Source organism: Schistocerca americana, chromosome 1 (genome assembly GCF_021461395.2).
Source record: "Schistocerca americana isolate TAMUIC-IGC-003095 chromosome 1, iqSchAmer2.1, whole genome shotgun sequence".
NCBI lineage: Eukaryota > Metazoa > Arthropoda > Insecta > Orthoptera > Acrididae > Schistocerca > Schistocerca americana.
The window spans coordinates 1,131,941,281-1,131,961,445 of NC_060119.1; the positions used below are offsets into that span (position 1 = coordinate 1,131,941,281).

Genomic DNA, 20,165 nt, shown 5'->3' on the forward strand with positions numbered 1-20,165 from the left:
TTTGTTTCATCTGTTACTATCGGCTATCCATCTTGAACTGACTGCAATCTACACTACTGGCGATTAAAATTGCTACACCACGAAGATTACGTGCTACAGACGCGAAATTTAACCGACGGGAAAAAGATGCTGGGATATGCAAATGTTTAGCTTTTCAGAGCATTCACACAAGGTTGGCGCCGGTGGCGACACCTATAACGTGCTGACATGACGAAACTTTCCAACCGATTTCTCATACACAAAACAGCAGTTGACCGGCGTTGCCTGGTGAAACGTTGTTGTCATGCCTCGTGTAAGGTGGAGAAATGCGTACCATCACGTTTCCAACTTCGATAAAGGTCGGATTGCGGTTTATCGTATCGCGACATTGCTCCTCGCGTTGGTCGAGATCCAATGACTGTTAGCAGAATATGGAATCGGTGGGTTCAGAAGGGTAATACGGAACGCCGTGCAGGATCCCAAAGGCCTCGTATCACTAGCAGTCGAGATGACAGGCATCTTATCCGCATGGCTGTAACGGATCGTGCAGCCACGTCTCGATCCCTGAGTCAACAGATGGGGATGTTCGCAAGACAACAACCGTCTGCACGAACAGTTCGATGACGTTTGCAGGCAGCGTGGACTGTCAGCTCGGAGACCATGGCTGCAATTACCCTTGACGCTGCATCATCGACATGAGTGCCTGAGATGGTGTACACAATGACGAACCTGGGTGCACGAATGGCAAAACGTCATTTTTTCGGATGAATCCAGGTTCTTTTTACAGCATCATGATGGTCGCATCCGTGTTTGGCGACATCGCGGTGAACGCTCATTGGAAGCGTGCATTCGTCATTGCCATACTGGCGTATCACCTGGCGTGCTGGTATGGGTGCCATTGGTTACACGTCTCGGTCACCTCTTGTTCGCATTGACGGCACTTCGAACAGTGGACGTTACATTTCAGATGTGTTACGACCCGTGGCTCTACCCTTCATTCGATCGCTGCGAAACACTACATTTCAGCGGGATAGTGCACGACCGCATGTTGCAGGTCCTGTACGGGCCTTTCTGGATACAGAAAATGTTCGACTTCTGCCCTGGCCAGCATATTCTCCAGATCTCTCACCAACGTCTGGTCAATGGTGGCCGAGCAACTGTCTCGTCACAATACGCCAGTCACTACTCTTGTTGAACTGTGGCGTCGTGTTGAAGCTGCATGGACAGCTGTACCTGTACACGTCATCCAAGCTCTGTTTGTCTCAATGCCCAGGGGTATCAAGGCCGTTATTACGGCCAGAGTTGGTTGTTCTGGGTACTGATTTCTCAGGATCTATGCACACAAATTGGGTGAAAATGTAATCACATGTCAGGTCTAGTATATTTGTCCAATGAATACCCGTTCATCATCTGCATTTCTTCTTGGTGTAGCAATTTTAATGGCCAGTAGTGTAATTAAAAAGAATCACACCAGTCGCGTTTCGCTTTTATTTACAAAGCATCTTCCGTGGTTGTTCTGTAAACTGTATACATACAGCTGTACATATTTTAATTGTTATAGGTTAAAAACACAGTTTGGTCTGCAAGCTAGTTAGGGCGTTTCTTTTAAGAAAAGATAGACAGAGAACACAAAACAATTACACCCACCTGGAATAAGACTGGATAATAACACAATAACTCGGTTCGCATGTGCATACGATGTTGCTCTAATAAGTGACTTGCAGCTCATGACAAGTTGTCTCAGAAATATTGCAAACAAAGAACAGTTACAAATTAACAAGAAGAAAAGTAAGGTCATGGCACCCAATGATGGTACCTCACCGACAGTTAACGAATACACTTTTGAAATAATATACACTTTTAAATATTTGGGAAGTATTTTTAGCCAACAGAATGCAATAGAAATTGGGAAATTGAGATTAACACAAGAATCGCAGCGGCAAATTGGGCATACACTGACCAGCCAGAGCATTAGGACCACCAACCTAATAGCCGCCGTGTCCGCCTTCGGCCCTGATAACAGCGCCGACGCGTCACGGCATGGAAGCAGTGACGCCTTGGTAGATCGCTCGAGGGAGCTGCACCACATCTGCACACCCAAGTCACCCCCGTAAATTCCGGGGAGGGGGGCGGGGCGATGAGCTCTGACAGATCTACTAGAGAGACTGTCTACACTACGCCCGTCCATCCTCTGCTGGAGTATTGCTGCCCAATGTGGTATCCTTACCAAAAACGATTAATGGGAGCCAAAGAAAAAGTTAAAAACTAAGAAATTCTAAATCACAAAATTAGTAATTATATATAGGGTGAGTCACCTAACGTTACCGCTGGATATATATCGTAAACCACATCAAATACTGACGAATCGATTCCACAGACCGAACGTGAGGAGAGGGGCTAGTGTAATTGGTTAATACAAACCATAAAAAAATGCACGGAAGTATGTTTTTTAACACAAACCTACGTTTTTTTAAATGGAACCCCGTTAGTTTTGTTAGCACATCTGAATATATAAACAAATACGTAATCAGTGCCGTTTGTTGCACTGTAAAATGTTAATTATATCCGGAGATATTGTAACCTAAAGTTGACGCTTGAGTACCACTCCTCCGCTGTTCGATCGTGTGTATCGGAGAGCACCGAATTACGTAGGGATCCAAAGGGAACGGTGATGGACCTTAGGTACAGAAGAGACTGGAACAGCACATTACGTCCACATGGTAACACCTTTTTATTGGTCTTTTTCACTGACGCAGATGTACATTACCATGAGGGGTGAGGTACACGTACACACGTGGTTTCCGTTTTCAATTACGGAGTGGAATAGAGTGTGTCCCGACATGTCAGGACAATACATGTTCAATGTGGTGGCTATTATTTGCTGCACACAATTGCAATCTCTGGCGTAATGAATGTCGTACACCTGGTGTAATGTCGCCGCAGGCTGCCACAATACGTTTCATATCCTCTGGGGTTTTAGGCACATCACGGTACACATTCTCCTTTAACGTAGCCCACAGAAACAAGTCCAGAGGTGTAAGATCTGGAGAACGGGCTGGCCAATTTATGCGTCCTCCACGTCCTATGAAACGCCCGTCGAACCTGTACCTCACCCCTCATGGTAATGTACATGTGCGTCAGTGAAAAAGACCAATAAAAAGGTGTTACCATGTGGACGTAATGTGCTGTTCCAGTCTCTTCTGTACCTAAGGTCCATCACCGTTCCCTTTGGATACCTACGTAATTCGGTGCTCTCCGATACACACGATCGAACAGCGGAGGAGTGGTACTCAAGCGTCAACTTTAGGTTACAATATCTCCGGATGTAATTAACATTTTACAATTACGTATTTGTTTATATGTTCAGATGTGCTAACAAAACTTACGGAGTTCCATTTAAAAAAACGTAGGTTTGTGTTAAAAACATACTTCCGTGCATTTTTTAATGGTTTGTATAAACCAATTACACTAGCCCCTCTCCTCACGTTCGGTCTGTGGAATCGATTCGTCAGTATTTGATGTGGTTTACGATATATATATATTATATATATTCAAACATATATATATTCAAATAATTAGTACGGCCCGGTGAGGTCCAGACGTGAGCAAGTGTGCCGGGCTTACCCCAGTTCACTGCTACCAGTCCCACGTCATCGTAACGAATCTGTGAGTAGCATATAACAGATTGCACCATAATCTTAGAGTGAAATTAAAAATTAAAATAACTTTTCCACATTTTGTCAGTGTATGCTTAGGTACATTAACACCTTAAAGTCTGCATGTACTGTGCCTCAGATGACGTCAGAGTTGGGCAGACTTGAATGCATTTCCAGTGAGAGTGGGTCGCGTGGTTTAGGGCGGCATGTCACAGATTGCGCGGCCGCTCCCGCCGGAGGTTCTTAGCATAAGTTAGTTTAAGTAGTGTGTAAGTCTAGGGACCGATGACCTCAGCAGTTTGGTCCCTTAGGATTTCACACACACACACACACACACACACACACACACACACACACACACACATACACACACACCGACAGTAAAAGTGGAAAGTGAATTAGTGAGGACTGTATACCGTTTTGGATCGCTTAGATTTCATAGAAGTAGCTGTTTGTGTGCTGGCCGTAATGTTGACAAAACCGCTTGGCAAGTGGCCAGATTGTTTTCTACTTTGAACGTGGACTGTCAACTTTTGGTGGTTATAAGTCAGGACGATAGATCATTTTACTTTGAAGTTCCCTTGGAGGTCGCCTCTGATCCGTTAAGAGTACTGTTTCTGACGGGGATATTATTATTGTTATTATTATTATTAGGGATACTTCTGTTTATAGTTAAAGTTCCTGATTCTGCCGAGCTGCCGAGTAAATAGCAAGTAGGAACATTTTATTTCAGTGAGCACAAAGTGGAATGTGGACTTGCAGACAGCAATTTACGATCAATATGTCCTCCATCGCTTTCTGGCTGAACACAAAAATAGTTTTCGGGCTCTTGTAAGCGGCGAAGGTACGTGTAAAGCACGCACAGACAATTTAAGTGTGTTTTATGCAATGAACAATCTTTGCCGTTTGCAGGCAAGTGCTCTATCGCAGGTGCTCTTCGCAATATACTTTCTTGCAGGAGTGCTAATCTTGCAAGATTCGCAGGAGATCTCAAGTGAAATGTGAAAGGTAGGAGATGACGTACTGGCGGAGTAAAGCTGTGAGGACGTGTCGTGAATCGTGCTTGGGTAGCACAGTCGATAGAGCACTTGCCCGCGAAAGGCAAAGGTCCCAGGTTCGAGTCCCAGTTTTAACCTACCAGGAAGTTTCATATCAGCACAGACTCCGCTACAGTGTGAAACATTGATTTCGGTCTGAAATTGGTCGTCCGAACCGTCTACCGAGCATTTACGTGTGAATTGCAGAGTTGTGACGTAGGACGTAGACCAGGGGTAGGCAACCACAAAGCCTTGATGATCTACTATTCTGTACCAACATATCAAAGTGATCTACTTTTAAAAATTCAATTGCTACATTTTTAATTTTTTGATACCGGTACTGTAAAACAACTATTTAAAATAAAAGTTTTAAGTCTTCACTATTTATTCGAAACGTAATAATTTTATTACATAATATTCTCAAGTTTATTCTTACATTAATAACACAACAATTACTTTACATTTAATGTGAAACCTGAGTAGCTGTTTTGTCAACAATGTCCTTCATATTTGGTATATAACTTGTTACACTTAGTTGAATACAGGAGTCCAGATGTTCATCAGTCAACCTTGTTCTGTGTTCATTTTTAATAAAGTTCATATTTGAAAACAGTGATTCACACAGGTAGGTACAAGCTCAAATGGTTCAAATGGCTCTAAGCACTATGGGACTTAACATCTGAGGTCATCAGTCCCCTAGACTTAGAACTACTTAAACCTAACTAACCTAAGGACATCACACACATCCATGCCCGAGGCAGGATTCGAGCCTGCGACCGTAGCAGCAGCGCGGTTCTGGACTGAAGTGCTTAGAACCGCTCGTCCACAGCGGACGGCTAGGGTGAAGCAAACAAGGTCTTTATTCTAAGAGCAACATTAACTAAGATAAGGTATTTCTCCTGAGGAATTAGAGGCCAACAGGTTTGGGGTTCTGCAACACTTTTGAGGAGAAAATCATTTTAATGATATTATTTCAAGTTCAAGAGCTGCCCTATCTATGTCAAAAACTTTTGCAATGGAAGAAGACATATTCAATAGTTCAACGTTAGCCCAAGGGGAAGATACAAACTGGGTTACCACTGAAATCTTTTTCAAGTCTGAAAAGTGATCACGGAAATCATCCCTCAAATTGGAGATCATTATTGGATGACATTCACTATTGTAAGGTATCTCACTTTCTTCCATTTGTGTCTTCAGAGTTGGAAAATGTCTTAATTCACACCTCTTAAGGCAGCACTCCCACAAAAACAATTTTTCGGTAAAAGAATTTACTTCAGACATCATATCAGCAATATCTTGGTCATTTCCTTGAAATTTCAAATTCAGCTCATGAAGCTTTTTTGTTAGGACAATTAAGAAAGCAAAATTCATAAGCCAGAGAGGATCTTCAATACACGCTGACAGACTATTCTTATCTTGTTCTTGCAAAAACAGTTTGACAGCCGGTAAAAGCTTGTGGAAACGTTGCAGCACTTTTCCCTTGCTGAGCCAACGCACTTCAGTGTGGAGCAGTAAATCTTCATACTGTAGTTCTAGTTCATTCGCCAAATCTTTGAAAAGTCTTCTTTGAAGAGAACGAGATCTAATTTTGTTGACTATCTTTACACCAGTATTCATAGTTTCATTCAAATTTAAAAACTTTCCACACAGAGACCGCTGGTGTAAAATACAGTGATAAGTTAAAAACGGTGGAAAACTTTTATCTCTTTGGCACAGAACAATAAAACCACTTTTAGAACCTCTCAAGGCTGGGGCTCCATCTGTGGTAATGCTTACAAGCTTGTGGATAGGTATTTTCCCCGATGGAATTGCTCCATGGCAAAAAATATATCTTCTCCTCTTGTATGGCCTTTCAAAGGAATTAATTTCAAGAATTCTTCCTTGACAGTAAAGTTATTATTTATTTATTTATTGTTCCGTGGGACCAAATTAAGGAGAAGTCTCCATGGTCATGGAACGACTCAATACATGAAATTGTAACACGATATTAGAAACAGACAAAATGAAATATTAAGAAAACGTATTCAGGTGACAAGTCGTAAGTTTAAATAAAGAAAATCAACAATGTAACACTGGAATTTGCTTAATTTTTTAGCTCTTCCAGGAGCTCCTCGACAGAATAGAAGGAGTGAGCCATGAGGAAACTCTTCAGTTTAGACTTAAAAGAGTTTGGGCTACTGCTAAGATTTTTGAGTTCTTGTGGTAGCTTATTGAAAATGGATGCAGCAGAATACTACACTCCTTCCTGCGCAAGAGTCAAGGAAGTGCATTCCACATGCAGATTGGATTTCTGCCTCGTACTAACTGAGTGAGAGCTGCTAACTCTTGGGAATAGGCTAATATTGCTAACAACAAACGACATTAAAGAAAATATATACTGTGAGGGCAATGTCAGAATTCCCAGACTACTGAATAGGGGTCGACAACCATCCTTACAAAAACTGGCAACTGAGCAGTAGCTGTTGCATCAGTGGGCTCATCTAATTTGTAGGCAGTGTCACTATCCTACGCGGCGAAATAAGGTTCTGCCGAATGCGTTTAAAGAGTGTTCTTTTTATGTACTGCCGCAATCTCAGCCTGGACTGTGCGTTTGGACGGAGCGCGCGGCGGTACTGGGTGAGCACGTATTGGTGATCCAGAGGGGACGTCCCTCCCAGACACAGTGGCGACGGCTGGGATCACAGAAGCCCGCGGCCGTCTGTAGCGTGCGGTAGGCCGCGGATAATGGCACCGGTACGGTAATTAGGCGGGGGCGGCGGTTGGTGCACAGCTAAGCTGATTGCGGCCGCCACGCAGCCTCTATACCCGACCCCCATCCCCACTCCCACCCTCCCCCACCCCTCTCGTTTTTGGGGGATGGCGCGAGAGACAGCCTCCGGCTCGCTGGAGGATCAGCCGGCGTCTGGTCCGGTGTCCAGATTAGCGGACAGGCCTGGCGGAGTTGCGGTGACGGCCAAACACAGCAGCTGCGCTCGGGACCCGACCGGGACAGGTTTCGACGGCGAGTGTACGTCAGAGACGAGCGTGTCGTCCGGAGTGCCCCAGAGAAGTGTGATAGGACCGCGGATATTCTCTACATACACTGGTGTCCAGAATTTAAAGCAATAAACGGAAATTTTGCAAGGTTGTGTTTATTTTGCCACAAAATAGTATAAACACGTTATAGCAAAGTAGAAACAGTGTAAAAAATACAGAACATAAACAAATTCAACATGCGTAACGGTAGGCAAAAAAGTTCAAAGTTTTTTTCCAACGTAACGGATTTGCACACACATTTCGACATCTGGTTAATGTGCTCAGTACGGCGTGTGACCTACTCTGGCAGATATACAGGCCTTACAACTACGGGGCATGCTGTGAATGATGTCATCAGTCTCATGTTGAGGCAATAATGCCCATTCTTCCTGCTGAGCTGCTCGCGGTCTTGGTGGATGCTGACGTGATGCAAGCCGTCCCCCTAGTGCTTTCCAGACATGCTCTATGCGATTCAAATCGGGAGAGCGAGCACGCCACTGTATGCGTGCAATACCTTCCGTTTCCAAGGAAACATCAACAGCCCGTGCTCTATGAAGTCGAGCATTATCGTCCATCAGCACGACCTCTGGGCCCACAGCCCCTCGCAACAATCGCGCATGAGATCCCAAGACCTCATCACGATACCTGACAGCAGTTAAACCTTGCCGATTCAACCGTACAGTTTCACGAAGAGGGGTTCGAGTGGTCAGCATAATCCCTGCCCACACCAGTAGGGATCCTCCTGGGTCTCGGTCTCTTCCCACAATGGTTGGGTCCCGAAATCGTATTCCACGTTCCCTCCAGATGCGAATCCATCGAGAATCACTCTCCAGACTAACTCGGGACTCATCTGTGAAAACAACGTTGGCCCACAGTGCGACCGCCCAGGTGGTATGCTGACGGCTCCACTCTAGACGTTCCCTTCTGTGAAGACGCGTCAGAGGCACACGTACAGCAGGTCTCCGACAATAAAGGCCACTCTGCCAAACCCTTCTGTACATCGTTTGCTCCGATACAACACGTCCAATGGATGCTGCGAGCTCATATGACAGTTGCTGCGTAATACTAAGGCCGCACCGTCCTGCCCTTAGAGCCAAATAACGGCCCTCTCTTTCTGATGTCACACGTCGTTGGTTCTCCCCTGGTCTTCGGGATACAGTTCGGGTCTGTATAAACTGTCGCAACATCCGAGAAACAACAGAACAATTCACATTAAGCCACCGGGCCACATCAGTTTGTGACTGTTCTGCTTCCTTTCTTTCTATGGCCCTCTACCGCAGAGAGTCTGGTATGCGTATTTTCTGCGCCACTCTGCACCGTCTGTGACTGCGTACACAGCGATTGTGGATTTGGGATTACCCGGCAAACACTGCCTCGTTTCATAGGTGCCCTCACATCATCATTGGCGCGGTTGTCTGTTGACCGGAAAGCCACCCTCCGCGCAGAACACGATTGCACGGACGTATGTTGACAGTGAATAATGGTTTTTTGCTTTAATTTTTGACACCAGTGTACATAAATGATCTGGCAGATAGGGTGGGCACCAATGTGCAGCTGGCTGCTAATGATGCAGTGGTGTACGGGACGTATCGTCGTTGAGTGATTGTAGGAGCGTACAAGATGACACAGACAAAATTTCTAGTTGGTATGATGAATGCCGGCTAGCTGCAAATGTATAAAAATGTTTAATGCAGATGAGTAGGAAAAAACAGATCCGTGATGTTCGGATACAGTATTAGTATCTTCACAGTCACGTCGTTTAAGTATCTGGGCGTAACGTTGCAAAGTGATATGAAATGGAACGAGCGTGTGACAACTGTGCTAGGGAAGGCGAATGGCAGAGTTCCGTTTATTGGGAGAATTTTCGGGAAGTGTGGTTCATTTGTACACTACTACGACCTATTCTTCATCACAGTTCGAAATTTTGGCATGTATACCAGGTCGGATGCAAGAAACACACCGAAGCAATTCTGAGGTGGGCTGCTACATTAATTACCGGTAGGTTTGAACAACACGTAAGTGTTGCGCAGATGCTTGGGGAACTCGAATGGGAATGGCTGGAGGGAAGCCGACGCTCTTTTCGAGAAACACTATTGAGAAAATTTAGAGAACTGGCATCTGAAGCTGACTGCACAACGATCCTACTGCCGCCAACATAAATTTCGCGCCGGCCAGAGTGACCGAGCGGTTCTAGGCGCTACAGTCTGGAACCGCGCGACCGCTACGGTCTCAGGTTCGAATTCTGCCTCGGGCATGGATGTGCGTGATGTCCTTAGGTTGGTTAGGTTTAAGTAGTTCTAAGTTCTAGGGGACTGATGACCTCAGATGTTAAGTCCCATAGTGCTTGGAGCCATCTGAACCATTTTTTTTTATCGGTGTCAAAGCCTTCCGGAAGTCAAGGAACACGGCATCCACCTGAGCGCCGTTGTCCACTGCACTGTGGATCTCATGGAGGAACAGAGGGAGCTGAGTTTCGCAGGATCTCTGTTTGCGGAATCCATGTTGATTTTTATATAGGAGATTTTCGTTCTCCAAGAACGTCATAATTCTTCAGCATAAAACGTATTCCATATTTCTAAAACAGAGTGACGTCAACGATTGTTGTTGTTGTGGTCTTCAGTCCAGAGACTGGTTTGATGCAGCTCTCCATGCTACTCTATCCTGTGCAAGCTTCTTCATCTCCCAGTACCTACTGCAACCTACATCCTTCTGAATCTGCTTAGTGTATTCATCTCTTGGTCTCCCTCTATGATTTTTACCCTCCACGCTGCCCTCCAATGCTAAATTTGTGATCCCTTGATGCCTCAAAACATGTCCTACCAACCGATCCCTTCTTCTAGTCAAGTTGTGCCACAAAATTCTCTTCTCCCCAATCCTATTCAATACCTCCTCATTAGTTATGTGATCTACCCACCTTATCTTCAGCATTCTTCTGTAGCACCACATTTCGAAAGCTTCTATTCTCTTCTTGTCCAAACTAGTTATCGTCCATGTTTCACTTCCATACATGGCTACACTCCATACAAATACTTTCAGAAACGATTTCCTGACACTTAAATCTATACTCGATGTTAACAAATTTCTCTTCTTCAGAATCGATTTCCTTGCCATTGCCAGTCTGCATTTTATATCCTCTCTACTTCGACCATCATCAGTTATTTTACTCCCTAAATAGCAAAACTCCTTTACTACTTTAAGTGTCTCATTTCCTAATCTAATCCCCTCAGCATCACCCGATTTAATTTGACTACATTCCATTATCCTCGTTTTGCTTTTGTTGATGTTCATCTTATATCCTCCTTTCAAGACACTGTCCATTCCGTTCAACTGCTCTTCCAAGTCCTTTGCTGTCTCTGACAGAATTACAATGTCATCGGCGAACCTCAAAGTTTTTATTTCTTCTCCATGGATTTTAATACCTACTCGGAATTTTTCTTTTGTTTCCTTTACTGCTTGCTCAACATACAGATTGAATAACATCGGGGAGAGGCTACAACCCTGTCTCACTCCTTTCCCAACCACTGCTTTCCTTTCATGCCCCTCGACTCTTATAACTGCCATCTGGTTTCTGTACAAATTGTAAATAGCCTTTCGCTCCCTGTATATTACCCCTGCCACCTTCAGAATTTGAAAGAGAGTATTCCAGTTAACGTTGTCAAAAGCTTTCTCTAAGTCTACAAATTCTAGAAACGTAGGTTTGCCTTTTCTTAACCTTTCTTCTAAGATAAGTCGTAAGGTTAGTATTGCCTCACATGTTCCAACGTGTCAACGATATAGGTCTATAATTGTGTGCATATGTCCTATGACACCTCTTAAAAACGGGATTGACCTGCGCTTTTTTCCAGTTACTAGGTACCCTTCGTTGCTCCAGCGATCTACGGTAAACTGCTGCTAGGATGGGAGCAAGTTCTTTCGCGTAATCTCTGTAGAATCTTAAAGCACCTCATCTGGTGCAGACGCCTTTCCAGTACTAAGCGATTATACGAGGGTTGGAACTTAAATAGTGGCAACTATTTATTCACAAGCGATACAAAAGAGTTACATATTTGCATCTGTTACTGTCCTTCAAAGTAGTCACCAGCGTTGTGTAGAATCCGTTGTCAGCGATGTGGAAGGCGTAGTATACCGTTAGCAGAACCTGTTCTGTTGATGGTGCGAATGGAGCGGTCTACTGCCTGTCAAATCTCTGGAACAGTTCTGAAGAGAATGCCACGAAACCAAAACTGAAAAGCCAATCCAACGAATGGCGTCATTATGGGTCGCCGCGAAAGTCGAAAATGCGTCAGAGCCCCAGTATGGTGAAAGTTACGGTGATTCTCGTGTACGACTCTGATGGTGTTATCCTAACGCATTAAGTTCCTCCACGGCAGACCGTCAGTGCACAGTATTACCGTTCGTTTTTGGAGCATCACCTGCGACCAGCTTTGCGAAAGAAGCGGCGACACTTTCTACGCAGCCCACCCATCATTTTGCACGACAATGCTCAGGCGCATAAGGCGCATACATCGCAAGCTGTGGCTGCTCTGTTCCGTCGATTGGACTGGGAAGTACTGTACGACCCACCATACTCTCCGGACTAAAGTCCTTGTGACTTTGATTCCCAAGATGCAGAAATCACTTCGTGGCATTCGCTTCAGAACTGTTACAGAGATTCGACAGGCAGTATACCGCTCCATTCGCACCATCAACAGAACAGGCTCTGCTAACGCCTTCCGCATCGCTGGCAACGGGTTCTACACAACGCTGGTGACTACTTTGAAGGACAGTAACTGGTGCAAACATGCAAAACTCTTTTGTATCGGTTGTGAATAAATAGTTTTCACTATGTAAGTTCGAACCCTCGTAATTATTGTTCTATTCCGCGATCGGTTGTCTCAATACCTGCCATTTCGACGTTCGTGCAACGACTTAAAGAAGGTATCTGTTACGATTTTTCGGGGTAAAACGATTTCGAAAGACCTAATTTAGTATTTCGGCCATCTCTTTGTCACCTTCCGTTTCGGAAGTCACTAAGTGAAGCACGCCTCACGACCCGCCCTCAGAACTTCATTTCCAGCACTACGTCTTGTCCTACCTTCGAAGCTTCACAGAAGTACTCCGCCGGCCGTTGTGGCCGAGCGGTTCTAGGTGCTTCAGTCCAGAACCACGCGGCTGCTACGGTCGCAGGTTCGAATCCTGCCTCGGACATGGGTTTGTGTGATGTCATTAGGTTAGTTAGGTTTACATAGTTCTAAGTCTAGGGGACTGATGATCTCAGATGTTAAGTCCCGTAGTGCTTAGACCCATTTGATTTAGAAGTACTCCTCCAAGATACCCTCAACATAAATAAATATAATGTACTGCCCATAAAGAGGCAGAAAGATACAGTATCGTTTTACGATTACACGATTGCAGGACAATCAATCACAGGGCAATACCCATTAAATAGCTGGTAGCATGCGATTTCAAGTGAAATTACGACAAAGAACAAATCGCAAGTTAGGCAACTGCTAGACTGAGATTCGTTGAAAGAATCCTCAGGAAGTGTAATTCACCACGAAAGTGGTAACTAACAAAACATTCGGTCCACACATATTCGCTATACATCACTTTGTGATTGAGTTCTAAAAGACTGTTTCTGAAAGAGTTAAACAATATGCTGTTTCCACCCACATATTCCTAGCAAAAAAAAAAAAAAAAAAAAAAAACACTAATGTAAAATTAGAGAGATCTGAGCTCACCCAGAGGCTCATCAATGTTATAATCGTTCTTCCCGCAAACGATTGGGAAAGGAACAGAAGAGTGTCAGCGTCACGAAGTAGTCTTTGGTACACACCATAGGACGGCTTCCAGAGTACAGATGTAGATGCAGATCACACTGGTCCCATGCAACTAGCGCCCGACAGGACACAAATATTGATCACTCCGCCGTACACGATCGTAATACCACACAAAGTATCTTGAAGTGGGGCTCTTGGCACCAGGAAGACAACGCAAGACGGCACGTCGCCTCTGCTGTGCTGTCCTGACCTATTTCGACCCTGAGCGTGTTCGACTACCGTCCTGAGCATCGTGTTCTCCAATTCTCTCACCGTCCGCCCCGACAGCTGAATGGTCAGCGTGACGGACTGCCGTCGTAAGGGGCCCGGGTTCGATTCCTGGCTGGGTCGGGGATTTTCTCCGCTCAGGGACTGAGTGTTGTGTTGTCTTAATCATCATTTCATCCCCATCTGGCGTGCAGGTCGCTCATTGTGGCGTCGAATGTAATAAGACCTGCACCGAGGCGGCCGGACCTGCCCCGTAAGGGGCCCTCCGGCCAATGACGCCAAAAGCTCATTTCCATTTCCAGCAGCCAGCATGGGCGCTTGAACCAGGACCCCGTTGCAGAGGCCCATAAGGGGCAGCATTCACTGAACGGTATTCGAGGATTCACTGTTGGTAGCTCCTTCGTTCCGCTGGACGGTCAGTTTCTCAACAGTTGCACGGCTATTCTCCCGTACACGCCTCTGCAGCCGTCGTTCACACCTGCCATCTATGGCCCGTGGTGCACCTCTGACGCCTCGGCGCCGGTTTTGGACAGCGCCCTTTTGCCATGCACGGTGTACTTGATCCATGATCATGACCTATTGGACGTCATAAAAATCGTTGCGTTTCCCCATTACGACAACGACTTCACTGGTTTCCGCGTTTTTTTTTTCTTTATTGCGATTTTAAAACCTGTAGAACAGGGAGGCTGGCAGCAGCACAATACGCCGCTCTTCAGCCGAAGACAGTACAATGATATAAACAGAGAAGATACATCACTTGGAAAAACTGCAGGAAAAAAACAGTAGACACATGAACATAAAAAAATATGAAGCCGTTCACCCTCGATGACAATCCACACTACAAACTGTTGACACGAAGCACAAACACTGAAGATGACGATGGCATTGGTGAACGATGGAGTGTGACGGTGAACACTGAACACTAAACACGACGGCACACACAAGACACTGATGGCGATGATCTCCGGCACGTGAATGTCCACTTAGCGTGTGTGAGTCCGGGGACCTGCCAAGAGGGGAAGAAGGGTGAGGTGGGGGAGAGGGGAGAACAAGGATGCCAATGGCTGAGGAGATGGGGGGAGGAGGATAGGGACAGGGGAGGGGAAGCCCGGGGGAGGGGTGGGGAGAAAATGGAGGAGGGTGGGAAGAGGGAGAGAAGGGAGGGAGGGTGCCCAGAGGAGCAAACACAGGAGGAGGGTGGGAGGATCAAAGTTGGTAGGAGGGGTAGATGGAAGGGAGGAGGGCATCATCAGGGAGAGGGAGCTGGTGGAAGCTGTGGTGTCACCGCCAGACATCACACTTGCTAGGTGGTAGCTTTAAATCGGCCGCGGTCCGCTAGTATACGACGGACCCGCGTGTCGCCACTGTCAGTAATTGCAAACCGAGCGCCGCCACTCGGCAGGTCTAGAGAGACTGACTAGCACTCGCCCCAGTTGTACAGCCGACGTTGCTAGCCATGGTTCACTGACAATCACGCTCTCAATTGCCGAGACGATAGTTAGCATAGCCTTCAGCTAAGTCATTTGCTACGACCTAGCAAGGCGCCATCACCAAGTATATTGAAATGGAGATTATATCTGTACAAGAGCGATGTTATACAATTATGGATTAAAGTTAAGTATTCCAGAAGCTACGTACTTTTCTTTATAGCATTCATTACGTATCCTGTTTCAGACCTCACGCCAGCCTGCGTGAGTTTAAGCGCGTGCCTTTCGGCTTCCTCTCATTGTGTCTAGGCTGTCTTGTCTAGACACAACAGAAGCCACCTTGGGAGAGCGTAAGGAGGGTGGATTTTCCGCGTTCCCCTCCACACACTTTATATACATTTGGCTGCTGGTGGTGCCACTTTGTAAGTAGGCTGTTTAGGTTTTTATGTCGGGGACGCCACGTAGCGCTCTGTATTAAAATCGCTGACTGCGCTGTGTGCACTCTGTGGCTGATTGGACTCATTGTTGGATTATTCGCTAGTGTAGTGTTGGGCAGTTGGATGTGAACAGTCCGTAGCGTTGGGCAGTTGGAAGTGAGCCGCCAGCAGTGGTGGATGTGGGGAGAGAGATGCCAGAGTTTAGAGATGTTAATATGAGCGGACGATCTGGACGTGTGTCCGTCAGAATAATATATATCTTTCATTTGCTAACTATATGCCTATCAGTAATTAGTGACTTCAGTAGTTAGAATCTTTTATTTAGTTGCCAGTATTGGCGCTCGTTGTATGGCAGTAGTTCGAGTAACAAAGAGTTTTCTGAGGTAAGTGATTCATGAAGGGTATTGTTAGTCAGGGCTATTCTTTTGTAGGGATTATTGAAAGTCAGATTGCGTTGCGCTAAAATATTGTGTGTCAGTTTAATAATGATCAGAATAAGTAAAGAGAAAACTGTCTGAGTACGTTCAGTTTTACTCAGCTGTTTCTGTGTCAAATAATGTAGAAGTTTACCAGCACAGTCTTTATGTACATTCAAAGGGGAAGTTTGAACTTGGCTTCTATGAGGGCTATTTCACCTTGACATCGAACATAGACGGTGGTCACGTTAATGTGATTGCACTGCATATTTACACTCGATTAACTACATTATTTAACATGTGAAGCCTTTAACTTGGGGGCTTGTTAACTGTTCTCAGTTGGTCCTCTGTTCACTGTAGTATTGTGAGTTAGCTAATAGCGAAGTACGAGGTGCATTCAAGTTCTAAGGTCTCCGATTTTTTTTCTCCGGACTGGAAAGAGATAGAAACATGCGCATTGTTTTAAAATGAGTCCGCGTTCATTGTCAATACGTCCCAGAGATGGCAGCACCGTACGGCAGATGGAATTTTACCGCCAGCGGCGAGAATGATAACTGTTTTAAATACTTAAAATGGATGTGTCGAAAGTGCGTTCGCGGGTGCAACAGTTTAATGAAGGCAGAACATCGTGTGACAACAAACCGAAACAACCTCGGTCTCGCAGAAGCCGGTCTGACGACATGATCGAGAAAGTGGAGAGAATTGTTTTGGGGGATCGCCGAATGACTGTTGAACAGATCGCCTCCAGAATTGGCATTTCTGCGGGTTCTGTGCACACAATCCTGCATGACGACCTGAAAATGCGAAAAGTGTCATCCAGGTGGGTGCCACGAATGCTGACGGACGACCACATGGCTGCCCGTGTGGCATGTTGCCAAGCAGTGTTGACGTGCAACGACAGCATGAATGGAACTTTCTTTTCGTCGGTTGTGACAATGGATGAGACGTGGATGCCATTTTCCAATCCAGAAACAAAGCGCCAGTCAGCTCAATGGAAGCACACAGATTCACCGCCACCAAAAAAATTTCGGGTAACCGCCAGTGCTGAAAAAATGATGGTGTCCATGTTCTGGGACAGCGAGGGCGTAATCCTTATCCATTGCGTTCCAAAGGGCACTACGGTAACAGGTGCATCCTACGAAAATGTTTTGAAGAACAAATTCCTTCCTGCACTGCAACAAAAACGTCCGGGAAGGGTTGCGTGTGTGCTGTTTCACCAAGACAATGCACCCGCACATCGAGCTAACGTTACGCAACAGTTTCTTGGTGATCACAACTTTGAAGTGATTCCTCATGATCCCTACTCATCTGACCTGGCTCCTAGTGACTTTTGGCTTTTTCCAAAAACGAAAGACACTCTCCATGGCCACACATTCACCAGCCGTGCTGCTGTTGCCTCAGCGATTTTCGAGTGGTCAAAACAGAGTCCTAAAGGAGCCTTCGCCGCTGCCATGGAATCATGGCGACAGTGTTGTGAAAAATGTGTACGTCTGCAGGGCGATTACGTCGAGAAGTAGCGCCAGTTTCATCGATTTCGGGTGAGTAGTTAATTAGAAAAAAAATCGGAGTCCTTAGAACTTGAATGCACCCCGTACTTGCAAGTCAAATATATAATTAGTGGTAACATTAGAGTTGTTATTTACAGTTGGTTACTGTATGGAAACCAGGAATGCTGTGTCTCTGAGACAGGTGTCTTCCGTGATAAAGTTATGCGTGTAGTACCTAATGTTTCTCCTGCATATGTAACTGTGACATTTTTCATAAATATAGAAATTTTCTCATTACAAAGAAACATGTAATCGATGTAATTCAAAACATTGTAACAACTATTGTATGACTGTATACAAACTCTTTGTGATGCCATAGTGTCATAATATCTTTGTAGCATGTTTTGTAAACAAACAGTCAAGTGATTATTTGCGTGTGTGTGATATTCTGTATAAAGGGGAAGGCACAATACCCGTAAGTAAACGAACAAAAATACCATTTCTAACATTAGCATTTAAAAAACCCGCATTTTGTGCGATTCTCCGACTGCAGTCTAACTTGAAAAAGAGAGGAAGAAAAGCACACATGCAAATATCACCAAACATATTGATGTAAAGGAATCCATAAATGCATTTGAAAATGAGAATAAATTCTCGGAACGTGTAGTGCTAGGCAGTAAAAAATAAGCAACTGGTGCTGTTTTCGTTAGTTAAATCATGAATAACTTTTTTGTTGAACTGTGATTGTGCCCTTGCAACTATCAGCATTAAACGGTGAGTACACTTTGCTTAGGGTCAACTCCAGGATGATTAAAACTTGAGTTTATTTTCTTTATTGTAAAAACCTTCAATGTCGGGTATCACAAGCCATACTTTATGAGGACAATCAAAAGAAAGCGTGACATCGTGTCCGCTTGCAACCACGTCATGTTTAAGAGGTGTTTCACTCTCACTGTAATTTGACGCAAACCATTAAGGACTAAATAAGTGTTTAGGCTCATATTCTCTGGATAATGGGTGGAAAACAGGAGAACATGAGAATTTAAATTGGGACGACGGACCAAAATTAGTGTGGTTGAAAAGAGCTCTCAAAACGTAAGCTATTATTCGTGTGCAAAGAGACGACTTGATTTTGTGTTATAAAAAGCCTTCCTGGCTTCGATTCGTTGAATGACACTTAACAAATTTTGTCAGGTAATGCAAGTGCTTAGATTATTAGCAAGGAAGAACCTTCCTTACGTGTCCTTCTTTAAATAAACTATTTTTAACGCTTTTAAAAGTAGAAAAGTTGTTTACTTCGACTACGTAAACGATTTTCTTGTTCACGAATTATTACAAAGCAACAAGTTATGTGTTATACAATAGTGTAAAGGAATTAGACACAAAGTTAGAGCGATCTGATTTACTGTATAGTAACAATATCTAAAGAATGACCCTCAGTCCGCGTAATGCACAAAGTACAGAAATGTTCATTACGATCACAGTTATGTGTTTCACTACAGTTTGTGCCCTCGTCTACTTCCACTGATGTCTGCTGCTCGTGGCATCATCTCCGCCTCAGACGCGTTGAACTGATGAGCTGTCCACTGCTGCGCTCTCGGTATTCACGTAGTTGGCTTGCTGTTTTTCTGAGTGCTGTCTGTCCGTGTTGGTTTATGCTCGTTCACGGTTTACGTGACTTTTGTTCGTTACTATGTTGTTCAACGGAATTACTGCTACTGAGCGAAGTGGCGCAGCGTTTAGCACACTGGAGTCGCATTCGGGAGTACACTGGTTCGAACCCGCTTCCGGCCATCCTGATTTACGTTTTCCGTGATTTCCATAAATAGCCTGAGCCAAATGACGGGATGGTTCCTTTCAAAGAGCACGGCCGACTTCCTTTTCCATCCTTCCATAATCCAATGTGACCAGTGACCATGCTGCTTGATCCTCTCCCCCAAATCAACCAACCAATTTCTGCATTTTAACCGGAATTCCATCACTGCACTGCATCATCTCTATTGGCGTCCGAAAAGACTTCCGACCCCTCTTTCAAAATGGAAAACCGTCTCCGTGCAAAATGTGCCACTGGGTAACGGACGTAATTTGTGTCAATTCTGAATTAGTTCGTACGATTCAAGTAGACAACGTTAAGTACTGTAGTTATGAAGATGTTGAGAGTCCGATGATGAAAGTGGAGTACTGAAGTCGAGTTTGCATACAGAGATGGGTCGAGCAGCCAGGATACCAGTTGGAGAGCTGATGTCTATAAAATCGTTCTTGTGTTGAATGGACCAATTTAAATTGAAAATATTTAATTAACGAAGTAAGTATGGAGAAGTTAAGTCTGTTTCAAGTGAACGATGGTCTCGGGGCCATAAACTGCAATGTTTTGATGCTATCCACTCTGTTCATATGAATATAAAGACGAATATTCCGTCGCACATACTCGTAAGTGGATGCACGGTCCTAGTAGTTTATTTTCATCAGGAATCTACCTATCATACCTGCAATTACTCGGGCCACTTTTGACAGACTCGTCCGAGTCGGGTTTTTGTGTTAAAAAGGTAATTTAACTCAACGCCAGAAGCTGTTAGTGATGTTTAGACAGCTAATAAACCGACCCAGCTGGTTGACGGTAGAAACGTAGTAAACCGCTTTGATGTCCCCCTCCTTGGCAACAGACAATTTCCGCCGTTAGAAACG

The 20,165-nt window shown here is 44.8% G+C and overlaps 1 protein-coding gene across 1 annotated transcript in view; it reads right to left on the bottom strand.

The window, feature by feature from the left end:
- LOC124597117 overlaps positions 1-20,165 on the bottom strand; it is a 188,640-nt gene that overhangs the window by 88,713 nt on the left and 79,762 nt on the right. The window lies entirely within an intron of this gene.